Source organism: Dermacentor albipictus, chromosome 1 (genome assembly GCF_038994185.2).
Source record: "Dermacentor albipictus isolate Rhodes 1998 colony chromosome 1, USDA_Dalb.pri_finalv2, whole genome shotgun sequence".
Classification (NCBI taxonomy): domain Eukaryota; kingdom Metazoa; phylum Arthropoda; class Arachnida; order Ixodida; family Ixodidae; genus Dermacentor; species Dermacentor albipictus.
The window spans coordinates 398,475,398-398,501,156 of record NC_091821.1 but is presented as its reverse complement, the minus strand read 5'-3'; positions in this window follow the sequence as shown (position 1 = coordinate 398,501,156).

The following is a 25,759-nucleotide window of genomic DNA, read 5'->3' as shown; positions in this document are numbered from 1 at the left end:
ATTTAGACATGGTGTACAAATGGAAGGCATTGCTCGTGGCGTCGTCACAACCTTCATGCAGCAAGTCAAGGGACAAAACTTCAGGTTTTTACTTTCGGTTGACGTTAGTATCCGGTTTTTAGACAAGAAGGTTCACTGCTGTGCTAAAGCTTACCTATACTGCTACTTAAAAAAAAAACGGCATGGATATATACAGTAATTTTTTGCCGTATAGCTGTATGCGACAGACACTAATGCGCCATATGCGTGCTTTGTCGAACGCATAGCCTTGCCGGAGTACCAGGCGCGTACACTTGGCTGCCAAAACGACTATATAATGCATCCCTTGAATAATCTGTCTAACGGGAAAACGGCAGGGTGAACGCTCACGAATTTCGCGCATTTCAAAGATTGCCGGAAATATTCTTCCGCTAGGCATCCTCGCGTCCCACATAAATACGAGGAAGTAAGAGACATTCACAAATTTTAACACAACGCATCTCCAGCAATGTTCGAGGCCCGTCGCAGGGATGAGAAAAGCACATCTATTGCAAGAAAAACGAAAGAAAAGCACACTACGATTGTTTTGGTTCTGTACTCGCTGTAGAGCCGCACGTTCGCGCTAACACTTTTAAAGTTAACACTAAACACGAAACACTAAACACTAAACACTAGCACTAACACTAAACACTAACACTAAACACGAACACTAAACACTAAAGTTAGCGAACGCGAAGCGTTCGCTAACTGGCGATGTTAGCTCGACAGTCGAACCACTTGGTCACACCGCTCCGCCGAAACGTCCGGCCCTTTCCTGCAGAGGTACCTACTAATTAAGCGATGAAGTGGCCCCCTAAGAGCGACAATTTAATTACGTACCAGAAACTCTCGAGAGAAGAGCTGGAGCACAGCGCACGGAGGCCGTCTGTTCACGCCACACTGCGTAGTAGAGGACGATCGGAGAAGGGCGGAAGTACGTCACTTTACCGGGAGTCAGTACAGGTGCGTGCTACCCTCCGACAGTAAGCCTCCGGCGGAGTTTCCCTACAAAAGTTAGTTGACAAAACAGTGGCTGTTATGCAGCCTATGATAGCTGGAAGCATAGTGGTTCAACCAGCATGCGGGTGATGGTTGGTGCACGGATATGCCTAAACGTCGCCGTTCAGCATTCGAACGGCTTTGAGACTTTGTAAACGGCTAAACCAGACATTTGGTTAAAGAATAGGTAGTGTGGCAGTGCTTGTCCGGCGTTATTGCGTTCTGCGCTTGCAAGAAGTATAGGATTGGATCGATATTCAGGCAATAAACAGACTGAAAAAAGCGTAGTACGTAAAGTCACAAGAGCCTGTGGAGCTATGCAAGCACGAAAACCCCGTGTAGCTCGGTTGCCTCTGTAGCTGGGCTATAGTAATTTTAACAGGAAGCGACTATGTAGCCTCCCAGGACAGAGCCACTGAACAACAACAACAACAACAACAACAACAACAACAACAACAACAACAACAACAACAACAACAACAACAACAACAACAACAACAACAACAACAACAACAACAACAACAACAACAACAACAACAACAACAACAACAACAACAACAACAACAACAACAAGTCAGTGCACCTGACCTTTTGACCTATTCTTCAATATTCACGTTACATGGTAGACACTTTGTCTTCGCCCTGGCGTCCACTCTGTCAGCTGGTCTCATTCCGTCGCTGGTCCACGGTTGGCCGTAACCGTTCGTTGTTTGCGAACGCTTTGTCCGAAGTGCTTGCGTGCTTCTTTATCTCAGTTTGTCGGGACAGCGAGGATCTTGGGTGCAACGAGGCTTCTACGCGCTTATTTTCTGTCTTATTTCTTTTCTTGACGAGAAGAAAAGAAAGAAAGAAGGGATGCACTAAACCAACGCTCGAGTATTTAGCATACGAGTCCCGCTTGCTTTTGTGAGGGCGAGTCCGCGCTGCTGCTGGCTCCCTCATATTGGTTTGGTGATTTCGCACTTCCGCGCGCCTGTAAGAATTAATTCTGCTCGACTGGAGTTTATTTACGCGGGTTCGTGGGAGCAGCGCACGTGTTTGCCGAACAAAGGCTTCGGTAAACTTTGTGCAGCTGGAGGCAGGGCTTTGTGCGTCGTTCCGCGTACTTCCGCCGTGAGGCGTGGGTTCGTGCCCGTCGTTCTTCAAAAGTTATAGCTAAGCACCTGTTTTAAAATGAGATCACATTTGCATACGCGTGCATTTGAAGAGACTTCCCGGCGACTTTCATGCATCGCTTTTGCTTTGCAAGATGAAGGGCGCGTTTAAGATGGTCAACAACGTTGCTTCATGATAGCGTACGTCCTGACGGAAGGAGCCTCTGACCATCCATGCAGCTGTCCGCGCGCGCGTCTTCCGCGACAGCTTGTTGGTGTAGCGAGGGAAAGGGGAAGTTGTTGTCACGGATACTCTTGCACGGACGGTCAGAAGGCCTGACGCGTGATGAAAGGTGCGCTGGAGACTTTCTTTGGGTCGGCGGCTCTTGTTTTTTGTTGCATTTGTTTAGGAATTGCATGGAGGTAGGAAAGAACTGAGAGGGGGAGGAGGGGGGGAGTTCTCGCACGCACACACACGCACGCACAAAGAAGAAAACTGCAAAGAAATGCGTAACTGAGTAGCAAGTCCTTTCCAGACGGAAACACGCTTTGTATCATTCAACCTGCGCCGCAAGAGACGACGGCGAGGAATTTGACTCACAACGACACTGTTACAGTTAGTTTCCTTTTCCGCCCAACGTGTCTGCTCTCCTCTGAGATAGGCTGTAGCATTGCCGCAAGTGATGGCACGGCGGCACATACACCGTCCCGCGTTTTACAAAATTCCTCATTCCGCGCTATGCCATATTCGAATGAGCGGGGAGACGACGAATCGCCCAGCATCACTTCCACGCTAACGAAAAAGAAAAAAAGAAGGAAAAAGAAGGAAAAAGAAGGCAACTATAGCTCGCTTTGCATTCCACGGATGTAGACGAAAACTTTTTGCCGCCACCAGTCTGACATTCTATTCGCGCCGACCGCCAGGGTCATTCGTCTCTGTCCCAATGCGTTCGGGAGAAGAGAACGTTCAGGCGAGGCGGAAGTGATCCGACGGAAAGCGCTTTGTACTTGCCGAGCTGAGGGGGGACGACTTTTGTTTTTCTTCGGTTCTGCCTTAGCTGCTTCGGCTGAATTCCATTTACCTTATCCCATCAACTTTGCAAAACACGGAGAACTCGTAAGTAAAAGGAAATAAATAAATAAATAAGAACGAAGGACGTTTTGTGGCACCGCCGCGTTACGATTCAACCGACGGTCGTCGGACTCCCCTAAACCTTGCAGTTTGGCGGAAGCCGTATGGTGGTTTCAACGCATAACTTAAGCAGTTTTTAGCTCTGTAGAGGCAAAAAGGTTTCTTTATTACAATATGCGCGTGTGTGTGAGTATATGTGGAGTTTGTACTAGTTGTTTGGTCCGAGTGTATGCCATAATTATCACCCGGCTCCTGGAGTAGCGCGGCACGTGATAAGCCAGGTTAATTACATTGGCAAGTTTTTATTAAAGTGAGCACCTTTATCTGTCCACTGTGCTGGCGATGAGAATTTTTTAAATTCTCATTTGAAACAACCTGTTTGTGTTTGGTCACGCTAACTACTGTGCTACTGCGCTTCAGCACAATTATTTGCTCAGCAATAAGCGCACTAATCGATTAGCTCACTTTCACGCGCCACCCCTTACTCTACATCCCACAGCGTTAGTGCTTTCGTGGGGTTTGTGCAATAGCCCGAACTGCGAGGGTGGTGGTGTCCTTGGTGGTGGTGTTTCGGAGGCCAAATCAGTCATTGCTTTTAGGGGATGACGGTGACGACGGCGTTCTTTTGCACTGAAGTAAGGCATCGCTTAAATGGGTCGCTTCTTTTAAATAATTTCAGCACCCGGACCCTAGCACACGAAAAGAAGGACTTATGGTTATAAAAAAAAAAGAAAGGAGAAATCAAGACCATTCAGCCTTGCGATGGCGGATGACCAGTGGAGCTGTAAACGTCGTGGTAAGAAAACTTGTGGTAAATACTTTACTGACACCACTCATTGTCACTTAGTAACGACGGTCACAATGGCTTTGTGGTCGCTATGATATACACTGACTGGAATATTTGCAAGTGCAAACACATTCTTTGATAATGTCAAGTCGACGCACGTACGCCGCTGTGTGGTCGGTTGGGCCGGATCGGTGTGGCTTCGCAAGCGATGTGTCTGCAACACTAAACGCGTAAATCACTACCTCTTCGGTACCGACACATCCACATTGAAATCACCGACAACGGCAGCAGGGGTAGTGTCATTGCAGCTAGCCCATGCGAAGTGAGTAGCCATGAACGTTACGGGGCTATGAGTCGTTGCATGTTTTGCTTGTTTACGGGGGTATGAGCCATTGCTTACGGGGGTACGAGCCATTTATGACGACAGTTTTCGACTTGCTGTTCTGTATGTTGCATGCGTGATTAGAAAGAATGCAAGCACGGTTCGTTTCACTTTGCTGAGCGCTTGTAGCCTCTGCCTAACGGGGCTATGAGTCATTGCATCTTTTTGTTGCTTACTGGGGTATGAGGTGTTGATGATGACAGTTTTTGTTTGCAGACACAAAAATTCTATGCCACCCTAGCGATATACAGCTTGGCTGAAAAAGGAAAGAAGGAACTGCTTGACCCTGGTTACAAATGAGAATACTGGGCATACATCGAACGAACTCGGAGCTCCTAATTCTTAGTTATGAAAGCGAACTTCGCTCCATGGACGAGACTCGCTCGACAACTTGTGTGGCGCTGTGCCACTTTCGCGAACTACAGGAGGTACGTACGATACTTCGTTCCTGTAACGTGCAGTACGTGTCCACTGCTTGCAGTTGAGGGTCGCGGTGTTGCGCTGAACGCGAGTTTTACTGCACGTGACTATCCCTTCAACATCTATAGCGCTGCGCGCTTTTCGTTAAGCTGGGGCACACACAAGTTTTTTTTGTTATATAGTTGCGTACAGTGCTCGCTGCTTTCAACGCTGCACTGCGCAGCACGGCCGCTGTGAATTGGGTTCCTGCAATGCAAGTACGGTGGTCTGCAGCGGTGCGAGCCGAGCTTCCGGCATCCCCGTCCGGGACCAAGATTAGACAGACCGACGCGGGGCTGCGTGACTCGAGAGCGAGAGCCAGGCATTGCAAAAACTATAAATAAATAATAATAATAATAAAAAGCTGCAGCTAGCGGACGCCACCGCGGGGAGCAAACATTTCGCTCAATGTTTTTTCTCTCGGGTTTCCTGTCTGGAGAAAGTTAGGTTTGGTGTCACTCGGCGCAAACTCCTCGTCAGTCCTGTTTAGAATGGTGAGCGAGAGATATAAATGAGCCCCACAGCACCATTCGTCAAGTTTTCTTTTTTTGTCTGTTTTGTCGCGTTTTCTCGTGCGTCTTTCTATTCTTGTCCTCCTTGACAGCGACGCGTGTTTGTCGACGGAGAGGCTGGTTATCTGGTATGGTTAGTCGACAACGGCTCTCGGAGTTTACTTTCTTTAAACGGACATATTTACTTGTTGACGTGCTCTCTCTCTCGGTTATTGGACTTCGCCGAAGCATGCAGGATTACATTCCGCCCTGTTTGTTCGTCCAAGCTTTGAGGCCCGAGTCGATGCCGTATATTGGACAGCTGCGCGCTTTCTCAGTCCAGGAACTGTCTTCTTTCTGATCGCAGCTCTTCCTAGATTGACCTGCCAAACTTTGTGGTGCCGACACGGTAGGAGTAGTTTGTTCTTTTCTTCCTTAATGGAATGCTGACACAAACATTCCAAGCCGAGTTAACGTGCGAGATCGATCTGTGTGGGCACACACACATCGTCTGCAAAATACAAACGGCGAATATACCTTAGAACATATTTAAAATCAATATTAAGTTACACGTGCGCGCAGCCAACCGAAAAACGTAGCACCTCGCGACATCGACATCGAGCAAGGAATGTAAACAATCGAGAAAACGCTATGTCACGAGTTTGTGCAGCCGTCGGGGCGGGCCCTGCCCGTAAGTTTCTCGCCACTCCGATAGCCCCGTTTTTTTTTTTTATTTGCCGCTGACGGCAGGACAAGAAGTCAGCTACAATTTGCTTCGGACACGGAATAACTCAGAGTAAGGTGACCTCGGAAGGAAGTGTGCATGTCATAAAACATTGCGCGAAATAGTAAATAACTGGCGTGATTCTGACCCGCAAGCGGACATCGTAGCCGCCGCTGCAGTCGTCTCTGCGAAGCGGCTAACGTGTTTTCTCATCACTACCAACGGCGTCAGGAAAATTAGTTGCATTGTCACTTATAAATGACATAAATGTGCAGACGCTGATCGTGTTGACGAATATAGGTGCTTTAGTACGAGATGCACCAGATGGATCACAAGGGCCGTCGGCCTCGGATCCGACTGCCAGCGAGCCTTATATAGGCCTTATACCGTTTCCCAGCGATCGCCAGCTCGCCTGGCTTGCTCGTTGGTTACCGTCGGCGTCGATGAGCGGCAGAACTGGTCCGAGTTCGTACGTGCCGCTGGACGCTTAGAACGGACCCCGCTGAAGAGCAGCCAGACTTGGCAGTTTCATTTCGAGCATGCATGCCTGGTATAAACAAAACCCGCCGAGCTTAGAGCAGTCCGATGATCTTACACCCCCAAGCCTGATGCTGTGCCGACTTTTACCCCGCCTTGCGTCCTGCTCCGGAGAGCGCCCTCGACGAATGGTGCGTACTACTTGTAGCAGTGCGTACGCATATCAATAGCTGTCGCTCGCCACAATTTCCGAGTCGCTGCTTTGTAGCGGATCCAATCAAAAGTGGTTGGCCACGTCTAACGCGAGAGCGAGTCCCGTATGCAGGAAGTAGTCGCCGCTGGAGGACGAAAGCGAGGACGACGATGATGGCGAGGATATCGCCACGCACGTGCAGACGCAGCAGACGAACTAGCAACACGAAGCTCGCGTGCCGGCGAGCGCGCTGGCGTGGGTACGTCACAGTTTTGTGCGATCACGTGACCGGCTGTGTTTATACATTCCTTTTTTTGGCCCATCTCGTTGCTCTCTGAAACCGAAACTTGAGCTGGTCACGCTAGATCACTGCCTTTTATGAGTTCAACACTGTAACTGCATCTGCATACGCTCCTTCCAATATTTGCTGATACTTTGGCGCAATGTCTCACTTAGTATTAGAAGCGTCGTTAGTTTTTCAACTGCATGCCGTGCTACTGTTTCATGCCTTAACGTTGTTCCGGGCTCGTTGAAGTGTTGACCTAAGGTAAAAATAAAGCTTGCTAAGCTGAGCCTAAGGCAAGGATGAGGTATGCCTGACTAAACTTAGAAATAATTTGGTGCAAAGCGCGTACAATTAGACAAAATATTGAAAAACGACTTTAAGTATTTGCGCTGGGACATCTCCTTAAGGTAAGCGCCAGTGGAGTCTCCAATCACAACAAAATTTTATTAGAACTAGATCACTCAGTACAAAAGGTAGCACGGCTGTGCTCTCTGTAATCACGAACGAAGCAAAGGATAACGAGACTAATAATTGCATCTTCGCGATCACAGTTCCAAATTATCTTCAAGAGCGAGGAACCGTTTACTTTAAACGTCTATAGAAATGATCAGACCAACTCGACAGGGCGATCGAAGCTCTGACACGGTGAAGCAAAAGCTAACCACGTTTAGTGTTGACGTGAGAGCACGATATTAACGAATCACTCACTATGGGGTTCCGGGCGAGATGTTTAGGCCGAGAGACGGGAACCAACACAGCGGAGCGAGAGACAAAGTCAGGCCACAGGGCATATCTCAGATGGGCGGATTCCCGACGTTTCGACAGCTGGATCTGTCTCTGTAGAGGCGCCGTTACGACGAAGGCGTTTTAGTCTTGTGGTCGGTATATGTGAAGCGGGGAAGCGACACGTGACTGCAACGTGCCAACGTGCATCGGCTGTTGTGTCAGCCCGTTCGCCCCCACGCTTCCAATTGAAGTACACGTTCGTCACACCTCGTCACCGCCACGTCGCATCACGACGCACGACTAACCGCAAAACTATAGCACACCGTGGACGACAAAGCCGGAAACACAAGTCCGCGAAGGCCTGAACACGGCGTAGCAAGCACTATTAACTTTCAACGAAAACATATTAGTATACGTGTGTACGTATAGTCTTCGAGCCTTTCTTTGATTGGATGCACGTTTAAAGGGCACGTTGTCACCCGTAGGCCGCGCTTGTACTTTTCGCACACGTTAATTACACGCAAGAGAGATAACAGCGCTCCACAAGCAAGAATACAAACACGCATGCACGCAGACCCACCCTTCTGCAAAGTACGAAAAAACAACAACAACAACATAAAGCGACAGTGCAAGGACGGGCAAGCATGCACGCCTAAGCCACTTTTCATTTGTGAAGTGGCGCGCCTTGTTTTGCGTCTGTTTCGCTTTATTTTTTTTTTCACGGACTTTCGTGCAGTTTAGCTTGAGCGATTGGCGAGCCAGAGCACGAACGCATGCAGTCGGCGTGGCTTTACAGTAACTCGTCCGCGAAGTACCGCGAAGGGCTCAGCTGCGACGCGCGCGGACAATTCGCGAACTAAAGCGCATGGGGGCGGGCTATACACTGACGAGCAAACTCGAGCAAGCAAACTTCTCAGAGGCTTTGTTTGAGCGGCGCGTCTCCGACTTGGGCGGGCGTCGCGAGGAGCGCCCTGGATCGAAAAAAAAAAGTTTCTCGCTCTCTCGCGGAGACGACAAATAAGACGGGGCAAAGCGGTAAACAAGACGGAAGAACAACGAAGAAGATGGCGGTGGAGCGCCTTCGATAATGCGAGCGAGCGAGCCACGTGGAATCTATTTGAAGGGGGGAAATTCGATTACAGATGGCGCGCGGTGGCCGTCAGCGCAGTTAAGGGAGGAAAGTTCCGATGCGACTTATATGCTATGGCGGCGCCCAAATGGCATTGTACGCCGCGTCTCGAGGGCAGCATTCGGACGCGGTGCAGCGATGACACTATATATAGCTCTATATAACAGCCGAGCGCGCGCAGGCCGACGTGTCATGGCGCGCCCGTTCGATTTCTGCGGCCCGCGATGGAGACAAACGCCAGCTTGTTGCAGAAGAAAAAATATATAGGATCGCCAGTGGCGGTTCGTGTTTATCGTGTCTGTGAAAAGAACAAGAGGAGAAAGAGGAGATACCCGTTAGCAGAGAGACCGATGGGCTGAGATTAAAATCGCTTTCATACGCGGGCACACCTTACGAAAAAGAAAAGAGAGAGACGCAGTTCGCGATCGATATCAAGCGGGGTATCCCGGAAATATGTCCCGCCCGTTCCACAAGAGCAGCGCTCTGGTTAGCCGGAGTAACCGGCATGGACCGCACACCCGGCCTGTTTACGCTCGAGCCGCCCATCGCCGCAAGCCGCACCGCACGCGTGCGGTCGCGTGACAAATTGCACATATCGAACACTTGCGTACAAATTTCCGTTTACACTATGTACACAGTGTAAACCGTGCACATTGTAAGCTGAAATTTGTGCAGAAGTGTTCGATATGTGCAATTTTCCGCGCGACCGCACGCGTGCGGTGTGGCTTGCGGCGATGGGCGGCTCGAGCGTAAACAGGCCCTTAGTGCATATAGTTTCATACAATTATTACTAGAGGGAACTCTGGGGCCAATGTCTACGGGAGCTGCAATGGGAGTGGTTGAGCCAGCGTGGGAATTGTGCGAAGTACACGGATTTGCCTAAATTTGGTCCTTCCGGCTTCAAACAGCTTTGTGACTTTGTAAACTAGTCGTTTTCGACAAAGTACTGCGCAATACATAATTAAATAAACATTATTAAAATTGCGCGACGGGAGAGTTCGAACACAGGACCTCTAGCCCAGAAGCCTGATATTCAAACCATTACGCCACGTACGCATGAATTGGCAGCGGCCATAAAACAACCAGGCTTATGAATTTGTCGCAGCGAAGCTGCAGTGCCTCTAGACGCTTGGCGCGTTTCAATTTGGCCACCTCGACAAGCTGAACCGCTGCAATCAGTAGCGATTGTGCGTGTTCGCAGCGTCTTCTGCCCTTAGAAAATTACAGGTTGCTCTCAAATTTACGATGACAAAGGCATGCAAAGCGTAATAAGTGAATCGACAAGAACATTTGAATCAACAAGCACGAAGATCAGGCAAATCCATGTACTTCCCATGTCATTCCCATGGTGGCTCAACGATTGCAGCGCCAGGGTTGCCTCTAGTATATTGCAGGGAACTCTATGGCTTAGTAGCTTTGGCGCTGCGCTTCTAAGCACGTGGTCGTGGGTTCAAATGCCGGACACGGCGGCCGCATTTCGATTGAGGCGAAAGGCAAAAAGCACTCGTGTACTTAGATTTAGGTGCACTTTAAAGAAACCTAGGTGGTCAAAATTAATCCGGAGTCCTCAATTACGGCGCACTTCGGATCGTAATTTTGGCACGTAAAACTCCATAATTTAGTTTTATTATGGGCTGCTTTCGCTGAATGTGCGAAGGCAGACGACTTTGGAAATATCGGAGAGCAAATACTGTTTGCGTTTGGGAGTCTTTACACCATAGAGTTTCATACAGTAATTACAAAGAGGGACCTATGGCGTTAGTGTCTACAGGAGCTGCACTCGGGACATGGGAATTACGGGCAGTACATTGATTTGCCCGAACTTTGTCGTTCTGGCTTCAAACAGCTTCGTCACTTCATAAGCTTGCCATTTCCAACAAAGTACTGCGCAATAAGTTGTTCACAATTCATTATTACCCTTGTTGGACGGAGGGATTCGAACACAGGGCCTCTAGCCGAGAAGTCCGATATTGGAACCGTTACGCCACAGACGTATGCACCTTTAAGAGCCAAATAACGCCTTCGTAAATTTCTCGCGAGCAAGCCAGCGCGTTGAGACGTTTGACGCGTTTCGATTTGAACACTTCGCGCGGCTGAACCGCTGCAATCGGCAGTGATTGTGCGCGTGCGGAGAGTCTTCTGCACTTGGAAAAAAGTACAGATTGCTTGGACATCTAGGACAGGGAAGGCAGATAAGCATAATAAACGAAGCCACAAGAACTTCCGATTCCACAAGTGCGAAGATCAGACAAATACGTGTACTTCCCATCATTCTCACGGTGACTGAACAATTGCAGTGCCAGTGTTCCCTGTAGTAATTATTGATGCGATAGCCTCAAATGGCTTACTGAGCGATAAAGCCGGCGTCTGTCGTCTGTAGGAGAGAAACGGCAGCTAAATTACTATTGGCTGCGACGCCACGTCACGAGCGCGCCTCGATGGAACAGAGCGGGGGAGAGGGAATACCTGCTCCCTCGCTAGCGCGCCAGGTGTTGCGCGAGGGGAGAGGGCATCGCCTTGACGTCACGTCACTTTCGCACTCGCTTTCCGATGCCGACGCGCTGTCCGTGCCTCTCTCTCTCACCCCGACTGTGCTTAGCTGATGCGCGCGCCTGCCGGCCTTGGTGGCCGCTGCTGATTCCTCGGTCCCTTGTCGGGCAGGACTTCGGTGGCATGCGGCGTTGGCGCCGCAGGCTGCTGCTGCTTGCCGGCTCGGGCAGCACGTAGCGCTGTGGTACATTACTCGCAGTGCAAAACTCGAAGTAACACTCAGCAGCGTCCGATCAGACATTAATGCTTTCGCATCAGCAACTCATAATAAGTGTTTAGGTGTCCTCGGATGCCTCATACATTACTTGTGGGAAGCGACGCGTGATTTCGACGACGCCGGAACTTGGGAGGAAAAATAACACATAGAACGCTTACGAATACTTACCAGTAAGAAGGTGATAAACACGGGAAGCATGCCGTTAGAATCGCAGCCAGGTATCTGTAGGTGGTCATTTACCGTATGCAACCAGAATAAATTCGATTTCAGCATAAACTTTGCTTCTGACACACTCGTGAGCAAAAGTGCACGGAACTCGAGTTCCGCCACTGTAATGGAATTAGTTGGCGGCATAGATATATACACAGCGTCGAACAGACAACTGCAGCCTCAGCTTGGAAAGACAAGACGAGTTGCACACGTCTTTCTCAGAGTGCGCGCCTATGGGTTTCCGATAAATACCGACTATTTTCTGCAACCCTAGCCGTTATATATTTGTGTTCGAGAGTGAGCTAGCTAAACAAAGTTCCCACTTAAGCATGTGTTTCTATAGAGCCCCGCCTCACGAAGCGCCTGCAGTATGCACAGTTATGAGACATCCTTGATGACCGTCCTGATGACTGAGATAGGTGTGCTTGCACTGTGACAGCAGTTAAAAAGCTAGAACATGCACTTACTGCATTACGTACATCCGTCTAACAATCCAGACTTTTGGTTAAACATTGTCGTTAGGAAACCTCCTCACCTTCCACGTCACCCTCGCCAAATTACGCGGACTGGAAGCCCATTTTGGAAACTAGGTGAAGCTTAGCGTTCGTGACGCGGCTACTCATTTTTTCATTTTCTGCAATGCGTTTTGCAGCATAGCGATGACGTGGCTGCTCGGCAAAACAGCAAGACGCGGGAGCCTCGCCCCTTCCCGCGATCCACGTGACCGCGGATTACACTGCCTTCTGGATCGGACCCCCGCGTTTCATCGCGCTCCCTAGGGGGATCAGACGAGTTTGCACCATTGCGCTGTCCACAGGGCCTACGGAGGAGGTGCGCCAAATTCCCTGGCAGAGAAGGCACAGAAAGCGTCGCTTTAATAAAGGAATTATGCGCTTTTAGGCGCGTATTTGTTGCACTGAATATTCAGGCAGAGTTTGCTGTTTCATATAATACGTCGGGGTAGTACTTAGGGGGGCCCGCATAAGGCCGATTCTTTGTGCGAGGGCTGTACTGTGTGCAAGCAATTCTGCAAGGCGGCGGTGGCAGCGACAGAGGCAGCCACGACCAGAAGTCCTGGGAGGGTTCGCATAGACCGCAACATTTAGGACGTCAACGCCGCAGGGAATTTAACTCATGCCCTAGGCGGCATTGAGCGAGACCCGCCAGCCACTGTATCATTTGCGATGCGGTGTTGTGATGCGCCTCTTGGATCGTTGCCAGCAGCGTGGGATCCCATACACACGTTTGCGCTGTTATACCGGCGATCGTTCGCAACGGTCGAGCATTCACCACCGCGTCGACAGTCAATTTATTTCACCAGTTATTCTGTACAAAAAAATTAATCGACGATTACGAAACTTCCTAATGCGAAATTTGAGCGCGGCTTTGTACGCGTTTTCATTTCGCGATATGTTGGCTGGCGCGGACAACCTGTCCCGCGCGGCACTTTCCATACGGAGCGAGAAGTGGAGCGTCGGCCTCGCTAATCGGGAGATCGCGAGGGGCAGCGCATGGGTGATGCGCGGGTGCGATTTCGTTTTTGAGGAATTTCGTTTTTATAGCGAATTCCTAACGAATGTGCTATAAGTCCCTGTGTGTATATTTTTGCAGTGTAGTGCTTGCTAAGCTAGAGAGTTCACGAAGATCGTGTGCTACGACGAATACGCTTAAGTCGTGGGCAAAAATAGTGAACTGCTCATGATTAGAAACTTTTACAATATCATTTGTATACGTAATATGCTTCATAATATCGGTCCTAATATGACCCCTTGGAGGACCCCAGCTGGAGTCTTCTAGGGACGAATGCTGCTTTGTGATTGCTACTGCCCGTTTCCTATGCTTTGAGTCTCATGGTAGGAGAGAAAGAGGTTGATCACAAAGCCCATAGTATTCTAATTTAGCAAACAAGGCTCGATGATTTATCCTATCGGAAGCCCTGAAGAAGTCCGCAAGGACGCATAGCGACAATATTTTTTTTTTCGGGAGATGCTGAAACATTGTTTCTTTCTGCGTTTGCAAAGCGAGTTCTGCGGGCATGTGCGGGCGAAAGCTGAACTGCTGCGGTGATATAAGAGAATTTTTCGCAGAACGAGAGGACTCTTTTACGAATCGCTTTTTCCAATGTCTTAGAAAAAAAAAAACGGGAACAAGAAAAACAAGTTGATAATTCGAAGCATTATTTTTGTCCCAGCTCTTATACAAAACCGTTACTTCCGCTGTTGGACTTTAAAGAAACCCCGTAGGGAGATGTTATATATGCGGTTAAGCACATCGACAAGAAGTAAAGTACATACTTCATTGGCCGTACTTGAAGTAGTTCAATATATCTAACTTTGCCGTTCTTTAGGTTTGAGAATGTGGAATAAGTTTCCTGGGGTGTAGTCACAAAAATAATGCTAAGTGAATGCTATAGGTTCATTTAAGAAAGTCATAGCTGCATTGTTGTGGACGTTCGATACTAACTTAGTTTAAATCAGGCTGGTCCGTCTGGTCCGTCTTAAGCCTGCAATCTACTGTAAGCTGCAGTTCATCGGGCCTAGCACTGGTAAAACAATAAGTTCGCGCCATAAAACTTCCCCTCGACCAGCGCCCTCGAAAAACAAGTTTTCGTAATACGTAGTTTTCGTAATGCGGAAATATCTTGCAACAAAATTTCTAATTTTTAAAATGATGCAGCATCAGTGACATCCTGCGTTAAATACGCTCGATTATTTTTTTTCAATAAATTCAAGCACTCACGTGTACGCAGTGGCTTCCTGACTTTCTTTGGCTTCCCTACCGCTCTAGGTCTAAACGAGTTTCCGCATGTGTCTCTAAAAATTTCTATGAAAGTTGCGTACGCCCCGGCAGGATATCCGCACTACAGTACTGGTGTCCAATCTATCTTTTCTATTTTATGACGAAGCATATATCCAGTGTTCTTGCGATACATCTTGAATAATAAAATTGACAGTCAATTTAGCATACGCTAAACAGGACGAAGGCGAAAGTCAGCGCGCCCGCGAGATGTTCATTAAATTATTTTGACATTGCCATTCGAATGCGTTGTTACTTCCCATTACTTGTTTTCACCCACCAGAGGACTTGGCTTCGAGTGCCTTATTTACCTTTATGTTAATTAACTATGCCTATAGTTAACACCGAAGCTCGTGGGTTCGAATCATACCAATTGTCGTGGATTCAACCATCGATGGCGGCACCATCAATTTCGGTGCCATTTACTTTCGGTGCAATAACGCCGGACATCGGATTTCTCGTCCCACGAGCCGTCTAAGGCTTTCGCCTTAAAAGTATGTCCAGGTAATCTCTTCCCTTTCTTTGTAATTTGTACTGTTTGAAAAACAAAACTGATATGGGCAAGTGGTCACTCATGCCTGCGGCAATGACTCCCAATGCAGTGTTGCTGCCTGTGTAATTGGTTATAAGCAAGTCCTTAAGCGCTTCAGAAGCGCAAATAATGCGTGTAGGCTCTGTCATCATGTTCACGCAGTCAAACGTGGTAAGTAACAATTGTAAATCACGTGAATGAGACGTGGGTTGTCCAATACTGATAATGCAGTCACCACCTATTACCGAGTTTAACTTATTAGAAGAGGAAAAGTCGAGCAGTTCTTTTTATCAAACCAAGAAACCTCCCAACATTTCCATCAGTGGGGCGGTAGACGACTGGAAAAAGATTTTTCCCCCACTACAGGAAGAGAGTCTTAAGACGCGCCTGCATACGTATACATTGTGACCCCCTTCTCGTCGGAACTTCCAACTTGCTTTAGCCACAAGCCTCCTAGACCGCCGCAGTTTAACCGATGACAGAACATCTAACCATTAGTTCTTGCCTCCCCCAAATGCTTTGCGACTGCGCGCCGAGCGTCTATTCGTCCGCTTTCTCAGGCTCCCTCCTCCCCCGCCTCCCCTTCCACCCCAATCTCCCGGACAACCAACGAAGAGTCGGGCGTTGGCGCTGACGCAACAAAAACCTTAGGGGAATCTCGGGGACGCTCCTCGATCATTTATAGGTCAGCGGAGCGAAAAAGTGCAGAAGCGGCGTTTGAAAAACGGCTTTACAGGATCGCGACGGCAGGCGATATGTCACGATCCAACCCCGGCAGGCAGCTCGAGGGCCACTCCGGGCAGGTGCAACGCGACGAGCGCGTGCGCGCCCTCTCTGTGCTCGGGGCGGAAACTCGGTTCGTTTTTATCCCGTTTCCGGAATGAATAACGACGTGCGGCCATCGTCGATGCGAGCGAATCGCCACGAAGATAGCTCGAGGCGTCGTTAATCACCCAGCTGTCCGTTCCTCTAAAGTGGTTTGTTTATTTGTATATATATTTTTTAAATGGCGCCGCCGCTCCACTTTTCGAGCGTCACAGACCAATGGCAACTTACTGATGATGCTTCGTGCATAAGCGATAGCGAATTGGCCGCGCCCAGTGACCCATGCCAAATTTTAAACGCCCCCTTTTATAGGTATTCCCGAATTGGATGCCAGTTCCCATTTATTTGCTGTTATTCTGCGCGTTTTCTTAATGGAGTAATGGGATGATATTTTCCCTCTTCGACCGTTATATGAAGTTCCAGGCATTCTAAACCACGTCAGACGCCGTTGTAGGTCAGTGCTAGGGCGTTCTGCTGCCGTGTTCGAAGCCACGGGTTTGATTTTTGCCTGCGGCAACCAGGCAATTCGATTGGGGCGAAATTAAAAACAAAAACACTCTCATGTACTTACTATTGTTATAAACTATCGTTAATACTATCGCTATGAAGTATTGTTATTGGTATAGTGTACTTACTATCGTTATATCGTGCACGTTACAAAGAACACACACACGCAGGCGGCACGCAAGGCTCCACACTCTTGACAGCGGTTTTCTGGGATCAAGTTTGGAACAGAAGGCCCGCCATTGCCTTCTGTCTAGCTTGTCCAGGTGACGCGGGATGTGCCTTTGTACTCGCCTAGCGTCGCGAATGTCATCGACAGACAGTGTCCTACGAACACGTCTCTCAGGTCGACGGGGCATTGCTCGGAGCCTCTGATACTCAACGTCAGCCGTTGAATGTGTTCGAAGTGGTTTCAGATGTTTAGTGTTGCTATGTTTAGCTCGATTTAGCGCACCAATAAACTCGTCGCACGTCAATCCAGATAGGTCTGATTCCTCCATTATAGTGCTGTATACATCCCAGTTAGTGCAACGAACCGCCCTTCGTTGTGTGTACAGTGTAGGACAGCCCAAAGAGGTACATGGTGACTACCATGACTTTCGATGTCAGCGAACCAGGTCGCCGTAGACATGAGGTGCGCGGAGATCACGGTGACGTCGAGTGTGATGGGTCGGTCATTCTTGAAGAAAGTTGGCTGCCCGTTGTTAAGAATTGCCAGGTTATTTCGATGTGCTATGTCAAAAAGGCGTCGACCGCGGACTGAAGACCTCCTACCACCTCAGGCGGGGTGACGCGCGTTGAAGTCCCCAGTTAGTATGCGTCGTCCAGGTGTTCCATCTATTATGTCCTGCAGCCTATCCACATCAAATGTAGCCGGACGTGCTAAGTAGACCGCAATCACCGTGAAAGTCAAATTGTCTCATTTCACTGTCATTGCAGCACACTCGTTGGATGCATCGGCTGGTATATGAGCAACGAAAGTTAAATCATTGTGAACAGCCAAGAGAACGCTGCTGATATCCGTTCCTGTCATTGAAAGTGTGATGGGATATCAAGAAAGGCGAATGCCGGCGCGCGCACGGGACTCTGAGATAAGCTTCACCGAAAAGCGGTGCTTATGTACAAATTGTTTGAAGTCCAAGAGACGACAGCGGAGGCTGCAGGCTTTCCATCGAAATATGGTGGCCTTGTTTCGAATTTTCTTCAGGCTGGGTGGTCGGGACGTTCGCACCATTTTGCCAGAGCAGGAGAAAAAGTCAAGCAGCGTCAGGATGGCCTTAGCCACTGGAGAAAACATTGGGGCGAGGAAGCTGCGAGCAGCGTCGACAAGCGCAAATACCAATGAGTATGTGCTTTCGCCGTCTTGTCGAGCGCCGCACTCTTGCGGTCCACCCCACGACGTTGAGACCCGTGTCTTTTCTGACGGGCCAGCTGGGCTCTCCTGAGCAGCTCACACAGGAGGAGTTGGAGCTTGTAGGCGAGTTGGTAGAGACGGGAACTCATTTGCGTCGTCAATTCGTGGCGAATTGGCAGTTTTGGATACTGCCTCTTTAGGCGTATCTTTGGCGGCTGCAGTTGTCCTTGCTTGGCCACTGCCTCGAGTTTTGTGTTGCTGGCTTATCACAGCCTTTGCCAATTAGTACCCAACGTTGTTTTTCATCTTGCAATTATGTATCTGTTTCTATTTGCGCAAGATAATGCAGCAAGCAGACGTGGATTCATGTTTTTTCCCGCATTTTGGGCGCTGTGGCTCTTCATTTCTACAGGCAGATCGGTCGTGGTGACCCCCGCAGCGTGGGCACCGGGCTTGTAACCTGCCGGCACCAGAAACGTGCCCAATACGTTGGCACTTGGTGCACTGTCTCGGAGCCGCAATGTACTCGTGTACTCGGTGACGTGTGCAGCCCAAGATGACGTACTCAGGAGCCCTTTCTGTGACAAACACAATGCGGAAGTTTTCTGACGCTCCCAGTTGACGTGCAGTCTTAACAGGAGCTCTATGAAGAAGACACACAAAGATATCCGCTTGATCGAGGTCTACAGCAACTCCCTCGATGACGCCTACTCTGCAATTGCTCAGCCGTGGCTCGCAGACCTGAATAGCTATTTCCGCAATGATTGAGATCTTCAGAAGGCGTTCAGATGATTCTTCATTGCGTGCATCGACAGCCAGGAGGTTCAAGCGCTCATTTGGTCGTACTTGCAGTACTCCATCTGGAGCTACCGCTTCCAAAGCTGTCGTTAATGCGACTGGTTTGAAGCGCGCAATAACTTGCTCAGGATTTTTTGGCTTATATATGATGGTGAAGTTTGGCTTAGGTGTGTTTTCAACTGGTAGAGAGGTCCCTGCCATGAGCGACATTTTCGATCCGTGGCAGCGTTTGGGGGGCGATATTTCAGTGTGTTTAAGGAAGCCGTCGGAAGAATTAGCGGCATACTGTCCATGTAGGTAACAGTAGCAGAGGATTCTGACATATCAGAAAAATCATCCTGACCTTCGGACAGGCTGACGTCGAAGCAGAAGGTGGTCTCAGTGGGAGGACCTTGGCATGCCGGAAGTGAGAAATTCACAGACGGCTGAGTATAGTGATGGCCTGTCCCTATTCCAGGTTGCAATCCAGCGCCTGAGGGTATCTCTAGGCTGATTACCACCGCTTGCATCTGCAATTGTTGGACTGGTGTAATATTGGGCTTTGAAGTCATTTCAGTAAACAGAAATAAAGAAAGCTTGCCTCATCACCGATGTCCACATATGCGTCGGATCCGCTGAATTTTTCTTGTTTGTTTACTTTTCCTTCTTCATTCTTACTTGTATAGCACATCCGGAATTATTCGACAGGTGGCTTCGAAGAGTCCTAGTTTCCTATTTTTCTACATTTAAAATAACAAATATGAGTAGCCCGTCCCTTCTATGAGCAACAACTGGCCCTGAGCACCTTCCTCGTCTGGCGCTGAATGTTTACTTGGAATTTGGCACACTTCATTGACGACTCTACAGATTGTTATAAGCGACAAAACAGCAGCGCGTGCGAAATGCGACATACACAGAGGGATACAAGCACGTTAAGCTGTTCTTATTTTTCTTAGATGGACTGGGTTGCGGGCAGGCGTGTGTATTTATACAGATTGTCGCTTTGAACGTACAATTTTATGCGGGCTGCTTTTTAGCCACGGAATCTGCCAACTCGCCGAGACTTTTGGAGCGTAGTAGAACTGTGCAGCTCTATTGAGTGTTGAGGCATGCGTCGAATAAAAACTACCTGGCATATCAAGATGAAGGAGTAGAAACGAAACTTGCCTCGGGACAACATTTCTGAAGAACGTTTCGGCATTGTACATGATAATTTGAGGACGCAAGTGCTGGATGCTCTTAATAAAGTGATTGAAAATCTCGAGTAAACCTCATGGCTCACCTGCAGCCTCCTATTCGCGCAACGACCACTGACTGTTTGGTCGTCCCAGATGTCATCAACGCAGATCACCAGCTATGGAACTCCTCTTTGGTGTCACGGTGCACACACAGTCATCTCTTCCTTCTTCTTTCCTTCTTTCTATTCCTTTCTCCTTCACCGCCAGTGTAGGGAAGCAAACCCGGCGCTCGTCTGGTTGACCTCCCTGCCTTTCCTCTCTTTGCTCTCTATCTCTCTCTCTTGAGACTTGGAAATTTTCTCGATGCTTGCTGGGGGTTTGAAAAAAGTAATGATAGCACATTTTTTACTTTTATTGCGTTAAATTTCCGTCATAGCCCTCAAACAACTTCCCTCCTCCATGAAACATTGCGGGTCGCCGCAGAGCACTCTAAGTAATTCACCATAACCTATCTTTCTACACCCACCATGGTTGCTCAGTGGCTATGGTGTTGGGCTGCTGAGCACGAGGTCGCGGGATCGAATCCCGGCCACGGCGGCCGCATTTCGATGGGGGCGAAATGCGAAAACACCCGTGTGCTCAGATTTAGGTGCACGTTAAAGAACCCCAGGTGGTCAAAATTTCCGGAGTCCTCCAATACGGCGTGCCTCATAATCAGAAAGTGGTTTTGGCACGTAAAACCCCCATAATTAAAAAAAAAGCATCTTTCTACAAAGCAGCTTTAGTTTCGGCGTTTAGGAAATGGATGCGTCATGAAATGAAGATGCAGAAGGGGGGTCACGTATGACTAGAAGTTTGCGACGTTTCGGCACTCGCTCTGTCCTCTGCTACACTGCAGTTCCTTGCCTGTAGCTTCGCTCTGCGATAGGCTGCTCTGGCAAATAAGGCGGAGCTTGCAGCCGCGGATTTGGAAATTGCCTGTTCCATGTCCAAGTCAAAAAACATCTACCTACATGCTGGCTGCAATAAACGGCTAGAACGTAGATTTCTGTTTCCTAGAAGCTCACTGAGTGAAAGCGCCAAACGAAATCCTTGCACCAGTGAGCGGTTGCTTATATCTCGGCACATACAGTGACCCCTTCGTTATTTGCTTGACATAAGGCAGAAAACACGCCCAATAAACATAAAATAACAAAACACACTCAAAACACACCAACTTTAGCATGTTATTCAGTGGGAACATCACTTTTATGAGCGCCTGTATGAGTGATCGGACCCCTTCGACAACGGAGGGCGGAAGGGCGTGTATAACTGCCAGTTTCTAGCGCTGGGTGTTTCGTGCCTTTCGTCAACCAAAGCAGGTGCGCTCGCTAACTTATTTTTACAGAAACGCTCAGCAATCATAAACAGTAGTTTTAGAGCACCAGTGAATCGCGAACACGGCGATGCGAAATGCTCGTTCGGCGGCCGATCTCCGTGGATATTGCGGTGGAGCGACCATGCGCTGAGTGACGTCGTCGGCGCGAAATGCCATCACATCGCGATAGAAATCTACGCGACCATCGGCGACAATGGGACGTTTGTCCACCACCGTTGTGGGCGTTGCCTGACTTCTGTGGCCGCTTCGTCTTATTGAGTCGATCGACCTCCCCCCCCCCCACCTCCCCCCCCAAATGCGCAGTTTCCTTCTACTTAACGCCCTTCCGACCGTTTTTGTACGATGGCGCTCTGACATGCTGGATTGGTTATGACCAGTTGTGGCGTTGTCTTTCTTTTCCTCACGCCGCTATACGTTCTTTTTATTTCACCCATCTTTTTTTCAATTTACCAATGCTTCTGTTGCCTAGCTGCGAGAGTGATAAACTTGGTAGTTATTCGATGTTCCCGGCAGTTGGTTAAGCGCGATTCACACGTGTCACTTTTTCTTTCACGCGTGTGCTTTGTCATTTTTACCTATTTGGTGCATTACGCATTTACGCATACTGCTCATCAGATGTATGACTTGATGTATCGAAGACATCTATGAGAACCTTGGAAATCTGGACGTCGCATTCATTGTTTATTTTTATTTCTGCTTATTAATTTCTATTTTATTGAATTTGACACTTGGGTGCCTATAGAACTCCTCTTATTTCATTCTATTTCGGTCACATCATCATCAACATCATCATAACGAACCTATTTTTTTATGTCTGCTGCAGGACGAAGGCCTCTCCCTGCGATCTCCAGTTACCCCTGTCTTGCGCTAGCTGTTTATTCGAACTTGTTTCTGCGAATTTTCTATATTTATCCCCCCACCTAGGTCTGTGCCGTTCTCTACCTGCACTTCCCTTTCCTTGGTACCCATTCTGTTACTCTAATGTTCCATCGGTTATCGACTCTACGCATGACACAGCCTGCGCTGCTCCATTATTCTTTCTCCTAATGTCGACTAGAATATCGGCTATTTCCGTTTGCTCTCGGATCCAGATCACTCTCTTCCTGCCTCTTAACGTTATACCTAACATTCTTCATTCCATCGCTTTTTGCGCGGTCCTTAACTTGTTCTCAAGCTTCTTTGTCAGTCTCCAAGTTCCTGCCCCATATTTTTTTTTTTTATTGAGATGAAATTTTAGGAGAGGTTGGCGCCTTTATGGTGGCACCGGCTACTCCTTGTCACTTGGCAAAGGAAAACAAGTTTGCGTAAAAAGGGAGAATAGCGACACGAAAGATGGCACTCAGTAGAATACTCAGTAGAACACTGGATGAATAAAAATATACAGTCCAACAGTATATGAGTCGCAAAGTTCTGTGCATAAGTCCAGTCCACGTACGCATATATAAAGTCAGATATTTAGAACAGTCAGAACACTCAACACATGTAATGCACTGCAAGTACAGAACAGAATTATACATATTGCATAAAAGTTGCGATCGCCTCATAAACCAATTATGAATCACGAACAACGTTTATGTTTCTCATTTAGCGCATTCGGATCGGCTGATGCCTAATATTTTCCCAAAATGTTGGTCTCCTCTAAAAACTTTTTCAGAGCAAGAAGCGCTCTTTTTTGAAGGCCCGCAGTTGGCCATGGGCCAAGTATTTTTTTTAGAGTGAAAGGTCTTCTGTCTAATATCAGCAAATTTGCTTGCAGTACCCTTCTTTGTGGATTGTATTTAGTGCACTCGAGGAGAAGATGTTGCACATCTTCGTCTGTATGGCCACAAGAACACTGTGGACTAGAGACACGTTTTATCCTGTACAGGAAGTGTTTAGTGAATGCAGTACCAAGACGCAGGCGGTGTACCAATGTTTCAAATTTTCTGTTGTCTCTTAGATTTCCCGGCATTGTTAAGTTTATACATGGGTCTATGAAGTATAACTCAGAGTTTTTTGTTTGCTGATCAAACCAGGTAGTTTTGCTGAGGCGACAAGAAATCTGTCTCAGGAGCAGACGGACTTCACTACGCAATAGAGGAAGATTGGTTGTCTCCACGTTATTGTGCGCCCGATTCGCAGCTGCGTCCGCTGCAGTATTTCCAGGAATATTGCAGTGCCCAGGTATCCACTGGAATGCAATTACGTGGTTCAGTGCGCTTGCTTTTGTAAGTTCTTTGAGTGTCTCATACAATAGCAAAGTGTTCAAAGAATTTTTCTTATTGCTCTCTAGTAATGTGAGAGCGGCTTGCGAATCGCTAAAGATAACCCATTTTTGCGAATGTTCCTTTGATGCTATGAACCGCAAAGCACACAGGATTGCAAACAGTTCTGCCACGGTGGAAGATGTCTCTCGGGATAATTTAAATGTTTGTTCTAGCGCTAAATGTGGAATGACGAATGCTGAAGTCGAGGAGTTTTTATGACACGAACCATCTGTATAAACGTGTATGTACTTGGGATATAAGGAGTAAATTTGGAAGAGTGCCAGTTGTTGGGCGGCTACTATGAACATGTCTCTCTTAGATATAATCCCGTCAACCGATAATTCTATTTTAGGACATGTTAACATCCAGGGAGGGTAACAAACATCCACTTTGCAAATTTCAAACCTTGGTAATAATGCTTTATGTTCTCGAATAACATCGTGAATTTTGCTTTTGTTTCTTTCGATAAGCGCGAGGTTTAATGGATGATTCTCGTGTTGGGTTAAGATGCGATAAATATGTCGGCATGTTTCAACCGTTCGTATGACTGGAAATGGTGGGTGACGAGCTTCAGCAATTACTAAAGAACTCGAGGTAGCCTGCGGAACCCCAAGACACACTCGCAGCCCTCTTGCCAGTAAACGTTGAAGGCGTTCCTCAGAAGATTGCGATAAACCATGGAGAATAGGAGCCGAGTAAGCAATTTTTTGTTTTATGAGTGCGTTATGAACTTGTAGTAGCGAAGAGACTGATCCCCCCCACGTTGTACCTGCGAGTCGCCGAAGTACGTTTATTACTGCATTGGTCTGCTTTTCAATTGCGCGGATGTGTGAAGCCCATGTTAGCTGGCGGTCAAGAATAATTCCAAGAATTTATGCTCTTTCACGCACATCAAAGTTTGTCCATTAAGCGTAAGTTGGAAATTATTCAGCTGTCGTCTAGTAAAAGGAAGTACGGCTGTCTTTGCGTATGAAAGACTCATGCCTCTTTCTTTTAAAAAGGTGTCGATAATGTCAAGTCCCTCTTGCAGCGTTCTTTGAATGCCTTGTATATGAGATCCAGAGGCCCATATGCAGATGTCATCTGCGTACAGCGAATACTGTAGACCAGACGGGAGCTTTAGTGGCAAGGCTGCCATGACGCAGTTGAATAAAAACGGACTGAGAACACTGCCCTGCGGAACGCCCTGTGTGATGCTGTGATAATTACTCGCGCCTTCGATTGTTTCCATAAATATTTTTCTGTCTTTCAAGAAATTTGATACCCATCGTAGTGCTCGACCGTGTAGGCCAAGCTCTAACATACCAGCAAGGATGTGTATGTGACTTACAGTGTCGAATGCTCTTTGAATGTCTAAAAATACTGCTACTGTCACATTTCCGCAACTTCGTTCATGTTCGACGCATGTGGTAATGTCTAATACTGAATCCATTGTACACCGATTTTGTCGAAAACCGGTCATGTAATTGGAAAACATATTTGTGTGTTCACACCACCACTGCAGTCGACAGTCTATCATCTTCTCCATTAGTTTGGAAAAACAGCTTGTCAGGCTGACGGGTCGGTAGGAGTCAAGACTAAGGGGAGTCTTTCCTGGTTTTAGTACTGGAGTTACCCGGGCTAATTTCCATGAATCTGGCAGAGTCTCTCTTATCCAGATGTCATTAAATATCTCCAAAAGAGCCATTCTTCCTACAGGACCTAGGTTCTTTAACATCGTATACGTGACGCCATCTGGGCCTGCGGTTGTCTTTGTACGGCATGACGAAAGAGCACATGTCAATTCATTTAGACTAAACTCACAGTCAAGTTGAGGATGTTGTGACATAAAGCACGCATGAACTTTCTGTTCTGCTAGTGTTATCGAACTTGTAAATTGTAGGCAAGTGAACGGTATTCCTGGTCTCGATATAAGTTGGCAGAATTCGTCAGCAACAGATGTTTCCGGAGTGCTTCGAGCTACGGCAAGGGCTCGGAAGGGATGGCTCTGGGTAACTGGAGCAGTAAAAGATCGGACAACTGACCATATTCTGGGAACTGGAGTAAAGGGAGACAACGACGCGCAGTATTCTCGCCACTTTCTCGTACCTAATTTTTGTAAGCGTCTGCGTGAAGTTGACCGAACTTTCTGTGCCATCTTGTAGTCATCCAGCTTTCCACTGCGGCGGTAAGCCCGTTCGGCTCGTCTTCTAATTGCTCTTAGATATTCATATTCCCCGTCGACTGCAGCGTATTCATTTGGAACAGTGACTTGCTTTGTGCAGATCTCGTAAGACTCACACAAGATATTTGCAA